At 41.6% G+C, this 19056-nt stretch overlaps 1 protein-coding gene across 3 annotated transcripts in view; it reads right to left on the minus strand.

Annotated features, from left to right (window-relative positions):
• SMYD4 (SET and MYND domain containing 4) overlaps positions 1–19056 on the minus strand; it is an 88548-nt gene that overhangs the window by 68508 nt on the left and 984 nt on the right. For 2 of the 3 annotated variants that reach the window (XM_078780207.1, XM_078780209.1), the window contains exon 2: positions 2069–2144. The gene's annotated coding sequence lies outside the window, so the exon portion shown is untranslated. The remainder of the gene's footprint in view (positions 1–2068; positions 2145–19056) is intronic. The other variant, XM_078780206.1, reaches the window with a different exon arrangement.

Here is a 19056-nt window from a genome sequence, read left to right on the forward strand (position 1 = left end):
AAATGCCGAGATATATTAAAAATTCGTCCATTTGATGACAATCGTCACGATGAAATATTTAATTTATACGTCGTCACAATAATGTGGAGAGAGGAGCATAGCTTCGTTCACGTGTCGCCACACACGGGAAATTGCCGAGATATATTTTTTTCAATCGCGGCATTGCTAGTCATACACCGCCTGAAATAACAGACGGGAAAATGCCGAGATATATTTTCACTTTGCACAAAAATAACATCAAGTAATCGAATCAATAGGAATGTCCTGTGCTTATAACATCGACGTTATAGGCACAGCTGCATCTAGGCATTGTGTAACATCGACGCGGCTTTTGTTTTAATTAAAACTTTTTGTACTTGTTTATTCATATTTACCTCAGCGCATTTCAGCGAACTACCCGCTAATCTCAGCCGGTGTCAGAACAGCTCGCTGATTCGCTCAGAGCGATCACGTGATGTTCCATCCCCGCCGCTAGACTAATTCGCTCAGAGCGATCACGTGATGTGACCATTGCCATTCACTCCACATAGGTGGAGATGCAGTTACCGGGCGCCATCTTGGTTGCATTCGATGCTTGGCGATGGTGATTTCCGTCACACGTTTGCACGTAATTCAGAGCAAAAAGCAATCGTGTTTTGTGTCGATTTTTGTCGATTTGTGCGATATGAATTAAATGTCTTTGATAGGGACCGGTATTCCGCCAGGGGCGCTGCGCGCACGACCTACATCACGCTGTGCATGGCACTCTGTGACCGCCGTTGCGGTGCAATGCTTTGCGGGCAAATCGTTTTTATGCCATGGTATGTCATATTTTGGACTTAACCACTCTTCATGACTGATCATGTGACATCTACACACTCATGGCTACCACCGAGACGGATCCTGGTTTCACGTGAGTAATATTTACCATATTTGCTCGATTTTTGAAACCGATGCATGCAAATATCGTGTCTATACCACACGTAAAATATTTTTTAGAAAGAATAAGCACATCCCCCCCTTTGAAAGTGCCCCCTGAATTGTGTCCAGGTGGAATGTCTAAGTCGTAGGTCTTAGCAACTCTCAGCAATCTTTTACCGCATGGATTTATCTCGAGTATTTACTAAACGGTGCTAAGTTGAAGTTGCGTCCATATTTCAGCAGTTTTCAATGTAAATCGGTGTAATGTAACCTCCCCCCTCCCCTCCCCCTACCCCTCCCCCTTCCCTCCTACACCTCCCCCTCCCCTCCTACCTCTCCCCCTCCCACCCCTTCCCTCTCCCCCCTCCCCCTCCCCCTCCCTTTCCCCTCCCCATCCCCCCTTACCCTCCCCCCTCCCCCTTACCCCTCCCCCTTCCCCCTCACCCCTTCTCCCTCCCCCTTCCCCCTCCCCCTTCCCCCTTCCCCCTTCCCCCCTTCCCCCTTCCCCCTTCCCCCTTTACCCCTCCCCCTCCCCCTTCCCCCTCCCCCTTCCCCCTCCCCTCTTCCCCCTCCCCTCCCCCCTTCCCCTCCCCCTCCCCCCTTCCCCTCCCCTCCCCCCTTCCTCCTCCCCCCTTCCCCTTCCCCCTTCCCCCTTCCCCCTTCCCCCCTCCCCCCTCCCCCTCACCCCCTTCCCCCTCCCCTCCCCCCTTCCCCCTCACCCTCCCCCCTTCCCTCCCTACCCCTCACCCTCCCCCCTACCCCTCCCCCTCCCCCATTCCCCTCCCCTCCCCCCTACCCCTCCCCTCCCCCTACCCCTCCCTCACCCCTCCCCCCTCCCACCCCTTCCCATCCCTCACCTTCCCATCCCCCCCTCTTCTCCCTCTCCCCCTCCCCCTCCCCCTCTTCTCCCCTCTCCCCCTCCCCCCTCCCCCTCTTCTCCCCCTCCCCCCCTCTTCTCCCCTCCCCCCGTTCCCCTCCCCTCCCCTCCCCCCCGTGTTATTTGTATATATAACACATCTATCATACTTTGAAGATGGCATCCACCGATAACGATAAAATTCAGAAAGAGTCATCGATTTTGCCTTTTTATATGTTTTTGTATGAGTTTCGGGTCCCAAGGTTTCGGGTCAACATTTATGAGATATGGCCATAAGTCTGGTGGACTCACAGGACTCACTCTGAAGCCATCAGCTGTCTCAAGATGGGCGCTGAGCTTGCATATCTGCAGCCAGCTACGTGGAGATCTAATGGCGATAAAAGTAAAGCAAAACAACAAGATCATCACAACTCACAAAGAAGAGGCACCAGTGATCAACTACAAGGGGACCATTAAGTACCATTTAAAATGTTGTGACGTATACCTTATTTTCGACAGATACATCAAATGCAGCACAAAGCAAATGACAAGATCCAGTCGTGCAGGTCATGATGCAAGGCGAAAACATCAGCTCAACTTACACACAACACTTCCTGCGCAAAAAGTAGTCCTCAATGTAGCCTACAACAAAATACAACTGATCGATGTGTTATGTCAGTATCTAATGACCCCCATTCAGAACAGCCAGAACAAACTGGTTATCACCGGAAAAGATCCAACACCAGTACAAATATGGAACAATTCCATTCTCGGGAGACGGGATCTGAAAACACAACATGAAGAAGCAGATGTCATCATCATCCATCATTTAGTCCAAATAGTGTCAGCTATCAGTGAGGACTCGCACATCAAAGTTGTCTGCGACGATACAGATGTCTTTGTCCTGCTGCTTCATTTCTACCTCAAGGAAAAGATGACTGTGAATGTCAGCATGGAGAGTCCATGTGCTGGGAGGGCCAACATAGACATACGGCAGACAGCACTGAAACACAAAAGTATCGCAGAATATCTACCTGCGGTACATGCTCTGACCGGATGCGATACTGTGTCGTATTTATTTGGCATTGGAAAGGCCACAACATTGAAGGTACTAATGAGAGGTCATCACCTCACCTTACTTGATCAGATGGAAGCAGACAAGGAAAAGATGATATCTGAAGCAACTACTTTTATTGCTGCCTGTTATGGTTCCAAAGTGGAAGGTGATATGGCCACACACCGGTATCATTTGTGGAAGTCAAAGATGGCCAACTCTAAGATTACATCTGCTCCATAATTAAAGTCGTTGCCCCTGTGGAAATGTAACTCATTGATCGTTGGAATTGGAGGGCGAAGCAGAGAGCCATTCGTAAATGAATGTCAGGAATTTGCACGAACGTAATCTCTCGTTCACCTGGTCACAGCCCCGGACTAGAGCACCCTCCTATTGTGAGCCAAATGGACTCCCAGCAGGGGGGGAGCGAACCGGCTCCGATGAGGCGAGCGTGGATGACCTCGGGGCATTTGCGGAGAAGGGATTAGCGCGACAAGGCCCATAAAGACAGGAAACATACTTTGAGTCAGCAGCACTTGCCGGGAGAGTCTCTGACGGAAGGAACGAGTACGGAGCTGCGCAGGACATCGGCCGAGCAAGAAGGACCATGCGGATAGAGTTATCTGGTACATTGAGTTAATGGTAGTTATCAGTATTTGAAACAAGTGAATTATTAAGTTAATAAAGCTTTGCTTTGGTAAAAGCTGTTTGGTCATATCGTAGCTTCCTGAGTCAAATAACTATTCCCGAACAATATGGAGGCACCGCTGGGATCAATTGGACACAAACAAGATCTTTAAAAGGTAAGTGTGTCTTGTTTTTGTCCAGTATGATTTCCGAACCTGGGAATAGTTATTTTGTATATACATGGAGGATTTGGCGTTTGGGCTTCCCCACGTACCATTGGTGTACGGAAGCCCTGATAAGGAAAACATAGATGGGACCCTTTGCTCAGGTGCTATGCATGCGTCACTGAGAAACACGCGTCTGTAGATTTGCCTGCAAGTGGGACCGTGTGTTTGCGAGGATGCGTACGTTATACGATGGGTATTAAAAGCCTTACTCTGTTCTGGAGGCGAATCGGCTCATGAAGTGCACCATGCGGCGATTTGTTTGCCGGTTCGGTAAGGTTCGGTAAGGTCCGTACACGTGTACAATCGTGTACACCCGTTTTGCACTTAAAAACGTACTTTTGAGTTGTACAAACGTACTTTACACATTTCTCTCTGTCTATCGTAGTGGCAAAGGCAGTGGCAAATGCAGCGGCTACTATCATAGTGGCAAAGGCAGTGGCAAACCACCCAATGTCACCACTTTCATGAGCTCAGAGAAAAAAAATTAATAATAATAATAATAATAATAATAAAAAATTCCAAATTCCACTCTGCTGGCTCAGTAGATAGACAGACAGACAGACAGACAGATAGACAGACAGAGAGAGAGATAGACAGACAGAGAGAGATAATTACAGGAAATGTGTACTGTTCTTGTTGGTTGATTATGAGAGATAATTACAGGAAATGTGTACTGTTCTTGTTTGTTGAGTATGAGAGATAATTACAGGAAATGTGTACTGTTCTTGTTTGTTGAGTATGAGAGATAATTACAGGAAATGTGTACTGTTCTTGTTTGTTGAGTATGAGTGATAATTACAGGAAATGTGCACTGTTCTTGTTTGTTGAGTATGAGATAATTACAGGAAATGTGTACTGTTCTTGTTTGTTGAGTATGAGAGATAATTACAGGAAATGTGTACTGTTCTTGTTTGTTGAGTATGAGAGATAATTACAGGAAATGTGTACTGTTCTTGTTGGTTGATTATGAGAGATAATTACAGGAAATGTGTACTGTTCTTGTTTGGTGATTATGAGAGATAATTACGGGAAATGTGTACTGTTCTTGTTTGTTGAGTATGAGAGATAATTACAGGAAATGTGTACTGTTCTTGTTTGTTGAGTATGAGAGATAATTACAGGAAATGTGTACTGTTCTTGTTGGTTGATTATGAGAGATAATTACAGGAAATGTGTACTGTTCTTGTTTGGTGATTATGAGAGATAATTACAGGAAATGTGTACTGTTCTTGTTTGTTGAGTATGAGAGATAATTACAGGAAATGTGTACTGTTCTTGTTGGTTGATTATGAGAGATAATTACAGGAAATGTGTACTGTTCTTGTTTGGTGATTATGAGAGATAATTACAGGAAATGTGTACTGTTCTTGTTTGTTGAGTATGAGAGATAATTACAGGAAATGTGTACTGTTCTTGTTTGTTGGGTTTTGCTAACGTTTCCACAATGTCGCTACAACGTTTCACTTTCGTTGTTGCAACGTTTTGCTCCAACGTTTTGGGAACATTCAAATGTTGGGTTTTGCTAACGTTTCCACAACGTCGCTACAACATTTCACTTTCGTTGTTGCAACGTTTTGCTCCAACGTTTTGGGAACATTCAAATGTTGGGTTTTGCTAACGTTTCCACAATGTCGCTACAACGTTTCACTTTCGTTGTTGCAACGTTTTGCTCCAACGTTTTGGGAACATTCAAATGTTGGGTTTTGCTAACGTTTCCACAACGTCGCTACAAGTTTCACTTTCGTTGTTGCAACGTTTTGCTCCAACGTTTTGGGAACATTCAAATGTTGGGTTTTGCTGACGTTTCCACAACGTTGTTTCAACGTTTTTCACATTACTTTCCTGCAACATTGAAATAATGTTGTTGTAAAACGTTTCCACAACATCGCTACAACGTTTCACTTTCGTTGTTGCAACGTTTTGCTTCAACGTTTTGGGAACACTCAAATGTTAAGTGAATCGGATGAGAATTCACGAGTTATTTAATTATTAGAAATTAATGAAGTACTTATTTAATTAATTACATTTCTTTCTCTTCTGACCATGAACTTGGTGTCGACCTGCAGGCCAAACCGTTGGTCAGATGAGCTCGATACCTTGACCAATTATAGTAAGTCACTTGATTGGATGCATATATTAATTATGACATCATAAGTCACGTGACATGGCGGCCATGGTGGATTTCTTGAAAACCTTTAAAATGCATCCCTGCGTTCATTTTTCGATCGATTGAGTTGAAATTTTGAACAATCAGATCTGGACTGTCTGTCATTGTTAACGACTCTGGCACGCACCCGTCCAATCAGGATGGAGCGGTATGGTCCCCGGATCATCACTGCCCGCAGTTTTAATTAGTTTTACTTTTACCTTTCACTCTTTCTGTTCATTGTTCTCGTGGTCATACAATTTTTTGAAGACATGCATGTCATGATATAGGAAATGTTTGTTCTGTTGAACGGAAGAAATGTTTATGGTTAATTTAATTAAACGTGGGAGAGGACAACACCACAAAGCATACCTCTTTAAGGTGTGTATAAACCCTGGAACATTTCAGCAATCAATACGATGCTGAAATGGTATTTTTTGAAGACATGCATGTCATGATATAGGAAATGTTTGTTCTGTTGAACGGAAGAAATGTTTATGGTTAATTTAATTAAACGTGGGAGAGGGCAACACCACAAAGCATACCTCTTTAAGGTGTGCATAAACCCTGGAACATTTCAGCAATCATGACGATTTTCTCATGTCACCTGAAATGGTGTAATATTGTGTAATATGGTCGACCTTGGGTTTGTTTGGGTTTGTTGTTTATTTTTGTGGATGTATATTTTTGTGTATTTTGCATATATTTTCACGACTAATTCCAGTTAACACCCTGCAAAATTCGCTCGTTTTTCTGGCCGAGTCGAAATTGCATTGAGTTCCTATGGCATGCGCCATTAAAAGCGCCGTGTAATGGTTGAGCTCCCTTTATTTCGTTTTGGTCACGCGAATGAGCAGACAAAATGACGAATGCTGCGGCTGGAGCAGTAGAGGCGATTTTTCTTTTAATTGTTTAATGATTATTCGATATTGTTATGACTTATTGTCAATAGGAATACTAAGTGGTCAGGAGGTAGCCTTTTGCTATGTACAGTTTATTTTATTGTTGATTATACCACATAGTTGTGGTGATAAAGGAAATGTTTGTTTTTCAAATAGATGATTATGATATGACCATGATTATAAAATCATGATGATTATTATGAATGATATCATAGGGTTCCAATGCAGAATGATTGCACGAACTTGGAAAAGAACTTTCAAGCCCTATGGGATAAATTGGGTATTACAAGTGATGGAGTTTCAAAATTTAGCATGATTGAAGGAATTTGACAGTCCCATTTCAGGAGTTTTATGAAATTTAGATTGCCAAGAGATTTTGGGTACTATTAAAAGAAAAAAAAAATGATGAGATATTTTTCCCAAAGAACTTTAATATCTGCCATCCATTTTGGCTGTCTCACGAATGAAGGATGAGTTGCCTTTAGTGGTTGCAAAGAAAATTTGTGGAGACCAGGCAAAATGGGAAAATATGTCAGATATGACCCTAGGACAGAACAGTGATTCGTCAATTGACATGAGGTATGAACCAGAGGTGACGACCGATGATCTTCAATCTCAGTCAATAGATGGACCTGTCCTGACATCATTGGGGAAAGGGCTTATGCAAGGAGTCATCCAAAATGATTAATTTGATTTATTGATGAATATTGATAAATTAATTGAAATTGAATAATTGAATTGAACTGAATAAATTTAATTGAATAAATTTAACTGAATAAATTGAACTGAATAAATTTAATAGAATAAATTTAACTGAATAAATTGAACTGAATAAATTGAATTGAATATATTGATTGTTTGATTGATGAAAATGCGGTCTCAAGAAAGAAGCTTTAATATCTTTGTGAGATATTATCAATGTGAAGACAACCTTGGAAAATTGAGCAAGGTGGTGAGTTTATATATAGATATATATGTGCGGTTACCATTGTGTGATTTCCCCTTCAACAGAGCGGACACCTGAGGATTCACCCATTTCATACTGACCCTCTGGCTCATCTGCAAATACTGATCTGTGAGATTGGATTGTGCAAAAGCCACAGGTGAGAGAGATTCTCTGGAAATCACCATTTGAACAGGTGGAGAGATCCTTCCTGGAGGTACGAGTGAAGCTTTAGAGGAACAAGCTACAACACATCCAACGCTACTTTGATAAAAGGCGGAATGGGAAATGGAGCCTGCAAGAATACACAAGGACAACCAGAGATTCCACAAAAAGGTACTTGTACATATCATATGTACGACCGTTATGGTGCCGAAGCTATAAGGCAGGTCGAGAATTGGTATTTGTGGACAAAGGGAAATGCTGAGGAGTTTCCAAGAGATGGTACATTTGAGCGAAGTCGATTGGAAAGATTGGGACAAAGATTGAAAGCCAGGAAGAGACAGAATCTAACGGTAGACTGGCTTGCATTCCATCTTTGGGATGGTGAATCCAGACAACGGGAACAGCAAGAACGGATAACGGATCTAGAACTTAAAATAAAAAGGATACAGGATACAGTGGAGGAGACAAATGCACAACTGCCCTCGAAATTAGGAATGAAAGTGACAGTTGTCCCATCTGATTTCCAGTTGTCTCCCCAAAAAGGACGGTAGAGAATTTTTTCGTGTTTCAGAAGATAACGAGAGATTGCGGTGGCAACTCAGGGATGTAGAGATGCAGCCCAGCAATACAAGTGCACAGGTGCACAGACCAGGCAACGACAGAAACCGGTGTTTCAAGTGTGGACGGATGGGACATTGGAAAAGAGGATGTCCGTATACCAACAGGAAGACAAGTTCATAGGGTAAACCAAGATCAAGGGTACCAGTGCTGACCGATACCTCAGACAACGATTAGGCCTTCATTGCGACAAATCCCAAATGACGATTGGCCTCAACAAATTACATTACTGGACAAACATGAATAACTGTCGATGATTCTTGTGTCTGAAAAGTTTTCGGAGCAAGAATTATTCATTTTTCTTTTGCTTGTAAGCAAATTGATAATTAATTGATCAAATGCCGAAATTGGATCTTTTATGTTGGGCACAAAATTTTAAATTTACAAAGTTTGGAACAATTGCTTTGCAATTTTTTGGCAAACCAAGTGACAAGAGTCACATGATGATCAGGTGGGAATTTCGGACTATTGTTCCGCACGATTGATAGGTCAGTGGTCGACTGACATGCAAATGGGTGTGTAGTCAAATTTGGATAAATTATTGTGGAAACTGAAAGGGTAATTTCAATGTGACGTCATAGGGGTTTTCTAAGAATAGACTTTTAGTCTATTTGTGTTTTAGCATTTTAAATTTGATGGACAAATTTTATGAAATTGAAATAAAATTGACACCCATCTTGATCTGTAAATAATGGTTCCAACGTAAACAAATATGCATAATGCATGTGTGTGTGTGTTTTTGTGTATCAATCTTACAAGATTGTTGACACCGACAGTGTGCCTTGTCTGAAAATAGATAGTTCCATGTGGATGGGATCGCATATCGAGAGAATTCATAAAATAAAATAGAAATATAATTTGATTATGAACATTATCCTTTTTGTCAAGGGAGATGGAATATAAAAAAAATTTGATTTGCTGAGTTATGAGCAGCCATTCATTGATAGTAAATTCATTGATAGTAAAAATTGGGAGTAATCTTGACATTCCATTGTGATAGAATTTATATGAGAATCAAAGCTATTTATGGATATGAGCTTCATAAAAATGTGGGAGTACAAAATTAGCCAAATTTTGGAGAGGTCTTACACTGACTTCCCAGAGTACTCTGCTCACGGATTATATATATATATAACCTTAAATTTTATCAGAATATAAATTGGGCTGTATGTATGGATGTGTATAAGGCATAGATGATATGGGAAAATAGTAAAGGAAATTTTGCTGGTTTGAACTATTGTGAGTTTTGAGTTCTGGAGTTCAAACAAAGTCACTGGTTAACAGATGAGAAAGGATAGTAAATAAATTATTCGATGCTGGGTAAATTAAGTACGATATTACTAAGACTTATGAGAGCTATTGTTCTTCCTTACAGCAGTGGGAAATTATTGAAAAATTAGATCCAACATAATGAATCTATAAATGAATGTGATAGGGATAATATCCTCAATTTGTACTAATTATTTGATTGTGGGTAAAGGAATTAATTTATCATAGTGGATTGTTAACAGCAGCCTGAAAATGTCCTGAGAGTGCATCCATGTAATCAGAAATCCCAGATTTGTTTTTACAAACAACATTTTGGTAGAGGTCTTGTGTGGACAAGCACTTACTTGGTAGATAAAAAACGGTACTGCATGCTGGCAGCCACTTTTGCGGCCATTTAGACCGAACAAATTGGGAGAAACTGTAATTGAATATGTAATTTACAGGTGAGTATTTGATAAGAAAAAAGAAAAAAGAAAAAAAAAAAGGGAATTTATTGAGATGAGAGACATTTTTCGAAGTTTTATTATAGTGCTATAATATGACACTCGGCAAGGCAAACTATTGGATGGGAAAAATCAGATCTGGTTATAGAATAAATTTATTGACCCCTTGAAGTTAATTCTTCGAATCATTGTTTCACTGGCATTTTTAGTTCACATTGGAAATAGTTTGGTAGAGCTTTGGTTAAAACTTTTGGTTGCGGTATCTTGGAATGAACTGATAAACCATAGGAGATTGATAAGAATGAAACAAACAAAAAAATGGACCCAAAGTAGAAAGGTGGATTCATGCCTCTCATTGCAAATGAGCACAGGGGGCAAGGGAGGACGGTCCCACAGAAAATGAGGCTGCACTTAGCAGCCCAGCAGAACATTCAGTGGCAGATAAATGATAGTCGTGATTTACAGTCATTTGAATTACATTTTAACACCCCTTGCATTGATAAACATTACATTTTCAACATGTGATATTCCTACTTGGGATAGTGACATTTATTTGCCTACATGACATACCATTATCTACTGATATTAGCGCAACATGAGGGATAATGTATCACAACTACACTCATGATTAGGGGATTTAGTTCGACCACGGGAGATAGGGGGATCAGGGTAAGACAAATAATCTGATTTATGTTACATATTAAGGGATTTTTCTTTATTTACCTGTTAGGAAGCTTACAAAGGTTAGGAAGTTTGGTATATAATGTTGAATGTCATGGACATATAATTATGTTATAGGTATGAACATATACAAGGGGTAGCTCACATGTTTTACAGATGGCTACAGGTGGGACAAAGGGAAAGACCTTATCAAGACAAGCCGACAAATCAGGGGAAAACAGACTTCTACTTCGGATACTCCTTGAAAATGGTGATATTCATCCTAGGAATGAGTTCTCTAGTAGTGGGGACTCTGTGTTGCATGCATTGTTTCGGGGTAATAAGAGAACAAAACGCAACATTGGTGGCCGACATACAGATATATGATTATGCGGGACGGCATAAGCAAAAAAGAAGTTTTTACATTTTACAAAAATGTTTTTACAAAAAAGAAGAAAAATTTTATTACATTTCAAACAAGTGGTAAGTTTCTTGCATGACTGCAATAGTCATGCAGTCGTCTTCGTGCAGTATCATTGGAGATCCGTGGGTTTGCACGCCCCGGAGTTTCTGCCGCAGTGCGGGATGCTGGACGGAATCGATCCCGCAGGTGACTTCGGACCATCTGCCTGTCCTGCCTTGCAGTTGTGACTCTTGGCCTCCCTGATCGAGGTCTGTCATCTGCAGAGTTGTGGAGGGTGTCTCTGTCCACCAGGGCCGATATCGTCTGGTGTGAACAGCCAAGGCGACGTGCCACCTCACGGTAGCTCTGTCCGCCTGCAGCATGCCCAGGGCACGCTGCCGTTGATCCCTTGACAATCGTGGCATGTTGATTGAAATGCCCATTTTGCACTGGCCTTTTTAAAGCCAATATCAAGACATCACGTGCAGCTCATTAAAATCATCCCGTACCCCTTGGCTAATCACTGACAGTCAAAATGGCTGTTCAACAGCTGTGCTATGAAGTGACCATTGAAGGTTCAAGTGACCATCCGTGACCATTTTGTCTAACAGTGAGGACACTATTGTCCACAAATAAGTTCACACATTTACTACACGCAGTGTTATTGTTGATATTTAAAGGTTTCAAAGGTGGTAAGTTTATTTTGCGTTTCAGTATATATTAACCTGAAAGCATTTGTGGATGCTATTCTTAGTTTAGTAGTGAAATACATACCTGATTGAATATTATTTGTGTGACGCATATAAATGAATATAACTTTTAAATGTTTTAAGGAAAAACAACAAATTGTTGAATGTGAAACTGTCGGAAGACATACATGATTATGCTGATTTCATGGTAGGATGTACCCTATCTGATTCAGTGTGTGTGGAAAGCAGATTCAGATGTGACTGAGCATAAGGATAAGACGAGATCACATTTGAAGGGGGTGCTAACGGAATTGGGAAGAAGTTCGAGAAAGAAAATTTGTGGCTAAAAAAAAGGAAGTTAATCGTGGCATACACCCTCTTTCTCAAAGAATGATGAAGACATTCTCCTATATAACTTGGAGATGGATGCTTACCTTCACCAAGGAAATTTATGTGACCATGTGCCTGGATCACACTGCAACATATGAAGGAAAGGCGATCACTTACTCTTGTTTGAAGGCTTCGAACATTCATCACATCAGAAGTTGCAGGACAACGACATTTTACCTGCAACCTCTGCGAAATGCGGGGACATATGTTATTACTTCACCAACTTCCGGGGAGCCAGCATGGAGCTGCAAACCAATGGCTGTGCCTTTTCACAACAGCTGTGCACGATTCTGCGGGCCACTCTTGGTATGGACCATGGATGACCTGAACACCATGGTCCCAACATCATTGTGGATGCATCCGGCATCCCTGTTCCACATCTTGCTGGCCAATCAACGTCACACCAATACTTGCTGCCCACTCACAATGAGGGAGGAGGCAAGTCGACTACAACTGGGCGAAGGCCTTGTTCAGGAATTACTATGGTTTACAGCAAAAGTGGCAAGAATGCTACATGGAGAGCAGGGTCAGTCTATGACTCCGCACTGTTACCACAACAGCGAAATCCTACACGAAGTAGTGCAGGTGTTATGAAGACAGAAAATGTTTCATACCTGGATTCAAACACAAGTGATCAGCCCTTCCTTTCAAACAAAGTCAACATTTGTGTGGAGGCAAACGTTTTTGCCAGATGGTGCAGATGCTTTACAAAACTTGAAAATGAAGTGAAATTGTTGTATCTTGGTGATGGTGAAGTGTTGTTTTGAAAAGATATTTGTGATGCAAATGCAATAGATTGAACAATATGGAAGGAGTCAATGACCAACGAAATGTTTTGTGATTCTTGCAGGATGACGGTGTATGCCTAAGGGAATTTAATTACCAAAGTTGTGGTTTGAGTACTTGTATTGATATTTACTTGTAGTGATTGATTGTTTACTTATACTTGTATTGATGTTTACTTGTAGTGATTGATTGTTTACTTATACTTGTATTGATGTTTACTTGTAGTGATTGATTGTTTACTTATACTTGTATTGATGTTTACTTGGAGTGATTGATTGTTTACTTATATTGATGTTTAGATTAATGGTTAATATAAACAAAAACAAAAAGATGAGGGAATTGTTGAAATGTAACTCATTGATCGTTGGAATTGGAGGGCGAAGCAGAGAGCCATTCGTAAATGAATGTCAGGAATTTGCACGAACGTAATCTCTCGTTCACCTGGTCACAGCCCCGGGCTAGAGCACCCTCCTATTGTGAGCCAAATGGACTCCCAGCAGGGGGGGAGCGAACCGGCTCCGATGAGGCGAGCGTGGATGACCTCGGGGCATTTGCGGAGAAGGGATTAGCGCGACAAGGCCCATAAAGACAGGAAACATACTTTGAGTCAGCAGCACTTGCCGGGAGAGTCTCTGACGGAAGGAACGAGTACGGAGCTGCGCAGGACATTGGCCGAGCAAGAAGGACCATGCGGATAGAGTTATCTGGTACATTGAGTTAATGGTAGTTATCAGTATTTGAAACAAGTGAATTATTAAGTTAATAAAGCTTTGGTTTGGTAAAAGCTGTTTGGTCATATCGTAGCTTCCTGAGTCAAATAACTATTCCCGAACACCCCCATCACATGATGCCTTTGTTCAGCATGTACAACATGCTCATTATCAAGTATTGATATGGAAATCAGCCACTCAGCCAGACCCTCCAAACTTGGACCCCATTCAGTACGGATGGCAAGAAGGTGAGGACGGTGCAACTTTGTGTCCAACCACACTCCCACCTGATGTGTCTGCTGCACCGGTCACCATTCTGCAGCTGATTAAGTGTGGATGCTCCACCAGTCGGCCCTGTTCTACAGGGAAGTGTGGTTGTGTGGTAGCACAGATGTCATGTTCGATATTTTGCAGTTGCGGTGGTGAATCATACTGCTGTAACGAACAGACAAGGGCAGTAGCTGCTTATCAGGACGAAGATGATGAAGATTGAACATTGTGTAAAACATTAATAAGGATGCATGTTGCTCCAAACAAAGTTATTATTTGTCAGTCTGAAAATAAAAGTAAATTTCAAATCATATACTTGTTTTGTCCACTTTTTGTTTGAATTGTTATGTTTATTTACAACGCAAGTTTTACAAGACAAAATCCATGGTCATTGTCAACTGTCCACATGTATCCAAATATATTTGTGTAAAAAGCACAATCCAATATAATAACCAATGCATTAATAATTGCAAATAAGTTACTTCAGCTGTCATAAATACATATTTGGTTGTGACTGTTATTGTATTAATATTTGAAGGTTCATCAAATTCAATTTCTAACTAGAAGTTATCAATGGAACTGCAAAATAGCCTTTTTATTAGGGAAATGGTGGCCATCTTGAAAATATGATACAGGATTAATATATACACCTTTAATCTTATCATTATCGGATTCCTTGACAATGAAAACATAGAGGTAGACACCAAAATTGTGTTTATAATTGCATTAGAAGTGAAGATATTGGCAAAAACAGAATTTATCGGAAAGTCGTGGCGGCCATTTTGTTTTTCGCCTCTAAAAAAAATTCCTCAAGGGTGCCAGTCTGCACCTGGCTGATTATGCTTCAGGATAGGTCAGAGATGATGAATCGACCAAAAAACTTCATAATGACGCTCAAGCACGCTTTGCCTTGAAATGCCTGTTTGGCACCTCGACTAGTTTGATCATATCCCAATACAACCGTCATTCAATCGTAATGTTAAATCGTTAAACGTTAATCGTGTTAATCATTTTGTTAAAGTATCAATTAATGATTGGAATTGAGTGAATACAATTACGATTTTGAATTCGTAATTGTATTCACCCAACCGTACGGAACTTCACGTCAAGATTTAAATATTTGTTTATGTCACGAATGTTGTTAAAAGTTTATTTTTTATATTAATGTTTTTTAATTTGTGATTGGAGTTATGGTGTTTGGAATGAAAAAAGAGATATCGAGTTCAAGTGAATGACAAAATGCCGTGATGGTTTCTACTTTTGAAACCTGAAATTCGCGGATCGCCATATGCAGATTCGCCATTGACTGGGTATGGAACAAACGTACCTGTTTGTTTGCGAACAGGTACGTTTTTCATGGAAATCCTTCACGATCTTGCTGTCCATGTCTGACGTGCGAATGAAGGTGCTACAGTAATGTGGAATTTATTGGTTTCATGCTTTGGCATTCGCCGTTTCTGCATTGTCTGTTTGCTTCTGGCCTCCCACCCATGCGTAGCACGGGTACCTCACTAGTACTAGTAATATTAAGAAAAATAATAATATTCGTACCATTTGTCAATAATAAAACAAACGTATAATCCGCACCCTGGTCCAAGCAGACCTGGGCTTCGTGAAAGGTAAACTAGTGCTGAAGCAGTACAGCAGGCAGGTATGTTACAAGGTAGTTAACAAAAACGACATCAAACATGCATGCAGCATGGTGTGGTATTTATTCATTGAAGAGGATAGTATGACCTGGGTGGAGATACCAGTTACCAGTTAGCAAATAATGTTAGAATTAAAATTTTGACTTCAGGCATGGACAGCCGATCACTGCAACACTCCACCGATCTGGGCTTTATGGCAGAGTGGCCAGACGGAAGCCAAACAGTTCAATCTTGGTTTCATCAGACCACAGAATCTTGTTTCTCACAGTCTGAGAGTCCTTTATGTGCTTTTTTTGCAAACTCCAAGTGGGCTTTCATGTGTCTTTCACTGAGGAGAGGCTTCCGTATGGCCACTCTGCCATGAAGCCCAGATCGGTGGAGTGTTGCAGTGATGGTTGTCCTTCTAGAAGTTTCTCCCATCTCCACACAGGAACTCTGGAGCTCAGCCAGAGTAACCATCGGGTTATTGGTCACCTCTCTTACCATGGCCCTTCTCCCCCGATTGCTCAGTTTGGCTGGGCGGCCAGCTCTAGGAAGAGTCCTGGTTGTTCCAAACTTTTTCCATTTAAGAATTATGGAGGCCACTGTGATCTTGGGAACCTTCAATGCAGCAGAATTTTTTTTGTAGGCTTCCGCAGATCTGTGCCTCGACACAATCCTGTCACTGAGCTCTGCAGGCAGTTCCTTCGACCTCATGGCTTGGTTTTTGCTCTGATATGCATTGTCAGCTGTGAGACCTTATATAGACCGGTGTGTGCCTTTCCAAATCATGTCCAATCAATTGAATTTACCACAGGTGGACTCCAATCAATGTGTAGAAACATCTCAAAGATGATCAAGAGAAATGGGAGGCACCTGAGCTAAATTTCAAGTGTCATAGCAAAGGGTCTGAATACTTATGTCAATGTGATATTTTAGTTTTTTCTTTTTCATAAATTTGCAAAACTTTATAAAATCCTGTTTTCTCTTTGTCATTATGGTCCCGGTGTGTACCCCGGTTTAGAATAGGTACACCGTATCGCTGCGCATCATAAGAGGCGACTAAGGGTTGGCATCAGGAAGGGCATCCGGCCATAAAAACATTGCCTCAAACAGGGAACCATGATTGTCATGGGGCCCGCAAGGCTAACCCCCGCTCTAGCGGGGAAAATGGCCTGAAAACGATCATTCATTCATTCATTCATTCTTTGTCATTATGGGGTATTGAGTGTAGATTGATGAGGGAAAAAATGAATTTAAACGATTTCAGCATAAGGCTGCAACATAAAATGTGAAAAAAGTGAAGGGGTCTGAATACTTTCTGAATGCACTGTATACACACACATATACACACACACATACTCACATATACTCACACACACACTTTATTTTATAATGTAGTGGAATTAAATATACTAGGGCATGCCCGTACTATATATATATCGAAAATTATATCCCCCCCCCTCTATTTACATGAAATGGTTTGGTCCAAAGCGAACGGCTTGCGAGTACGGTGACAATCCCCCCCCTCTATTTACATGAAATGGTTTGGTCCAAAGCGAACGGCTTGCGGAGTTTGGTAAAGAAATCGCCATATCTCGGTAACTACTTGTCCGATTAATATGAAACCTTGAAAAGGCACATCCTCGGGTCCCCAGCAATATACCTGGCAAGTTTCAAGTATATCGGACCCGTGGTTGTCGAGAAACAGCGGTCACAGACAAACATACATACATACATACACACAGAGATTACTGGAATTATAGATAGATAATGACGTCAGCACAGACATTAATTATTTGGAGAGTAAAATAACAATAAAGGATTTAGAGTGAAGTGAGGTCGAAGCCGTTTATTCTTGATACACAAAACACCTTGCAACCAACTCCAGAAACCAGACTTTTTGGAGTACCGGTCACATTTTCAATCCAATCATGTAGCTTTGTTAAAGAAAATATCTATGGGTAGGTGCTCCAATATAGAAGGTTTTGTGTCAATCACACAAGTGGTTGTGGCAAAAACTAATTTAAAGGGGAAAAAGATGAAAAGTGAGGGTGAAAAAAAATAAAGTGAGGGCCTCGGCCAATGTTCCACAACATGGCCCAAGATGGTTGTGGACACCTATTACTAGTTATACTCTGATTTTAAACCATATTGTACTGGCACCATGCAACAACGACTTTTCAAATAGTTCCAAGGGAGGAATAGGGATGCAATAGTTCTCAGGGCATTGTCACGTCTGAGGCTCTGTTAAGACAGTATCCTGTTTACCAGGACCTTTCGTCTCGTGATATGACCAAACAGTCTTTTATTGCACTGCGTTCAATAAATTCAACAACTTTACCGTTCCCCAAGGATCATTCAATTGGGCCTAAATCGACCGCAATCGCACGTGAAAAGCAGATGGCTCAAACACCTTTCCTTACCTTTTAAAGGATTTCTTTTGTACACAAAAAGTACAGGGAAGAGGGTAGACAAGACACTGTAATAAATGGTACGAACCAAGCGAATCAAAGGTCACAAAGAGGTAAATGGGAATTTGCAAACTTACATACAATGATGATAAATAAACCTCACATCCTAAAACACTATAGGCACCACACATCACACTTATACGACAAGGTAAAGATGCAGGCGGGGTCTTCCCTTGTCTCTACGATGTGCAGGGTGGACACAGGACTCAATGTGGTCCACTTTGGAAACCATTTATGAGACGAGAGCCAGTGATGAAGTCTGTTCAAAGACGAAGTAAAACAGCCATGAGCAGCACCAGCAACGTGCAGCTCCTCAACCAGGTCTCATGGCCCCCTTTGTCCTTTTCAGACAGAGGCCTCCTGGTTAGCTCTCCATATTCTTCCTCCAGGCCCTCCAAAAATACAGGGTGATCCCAGCTTGGGTCAATGCCACAGAAAAAAAGCCACAATCAACGTCTCCTCACAAAACTTCTGTGAACCACTTGTTTTTGCTCCTTTCATACGAGGCTTCCTCCTCTCTCCAAAAACACACGAGGCCTCTTCTTCCTTCTCATCTCTCTCTCTCTCTCTCTCTCTCTCCCTCTCTCTCTCTCTCTCTCTGTCTCTGTCTCTGTCTCTGTCTCTCTCTGTCTCTCTCGTTGCGATTTGGGTGTGGCGTCATGGCCACCATATGCAGCTGCTCTGTTTTGTGGTGAGCCCTCTGTGTGTTTTTCGCCTCTCCTGCCCCCTCCCCCCACCCTCTCCTTTTCCATCCTGTGTGCTTTGGCATTTTGTTTTCATCCGTTCTACACCTTTGTCTTTGAGAGAGAGAGAGAGAGAGAGAGAGAGAGAGAGAGGATTGAGAGCGGGCCCATTTTGGGTGCGGCCGACTGGCTTTGACGGTGCTTTGTAAGCCT

Source organism: Myxine glutinosa, chromosome 6 (assembly GCF_964187855.1).
Source record: "Myxine glutinosa chromosome 6, kmMyxGlut1.1, whole genome shotgun sequence".
NCBI lineage: Eukaryota > Metazoa > Chordata > Myxini > Myxiniformes > Myxinidae > Myxine > Myxine glutinosa.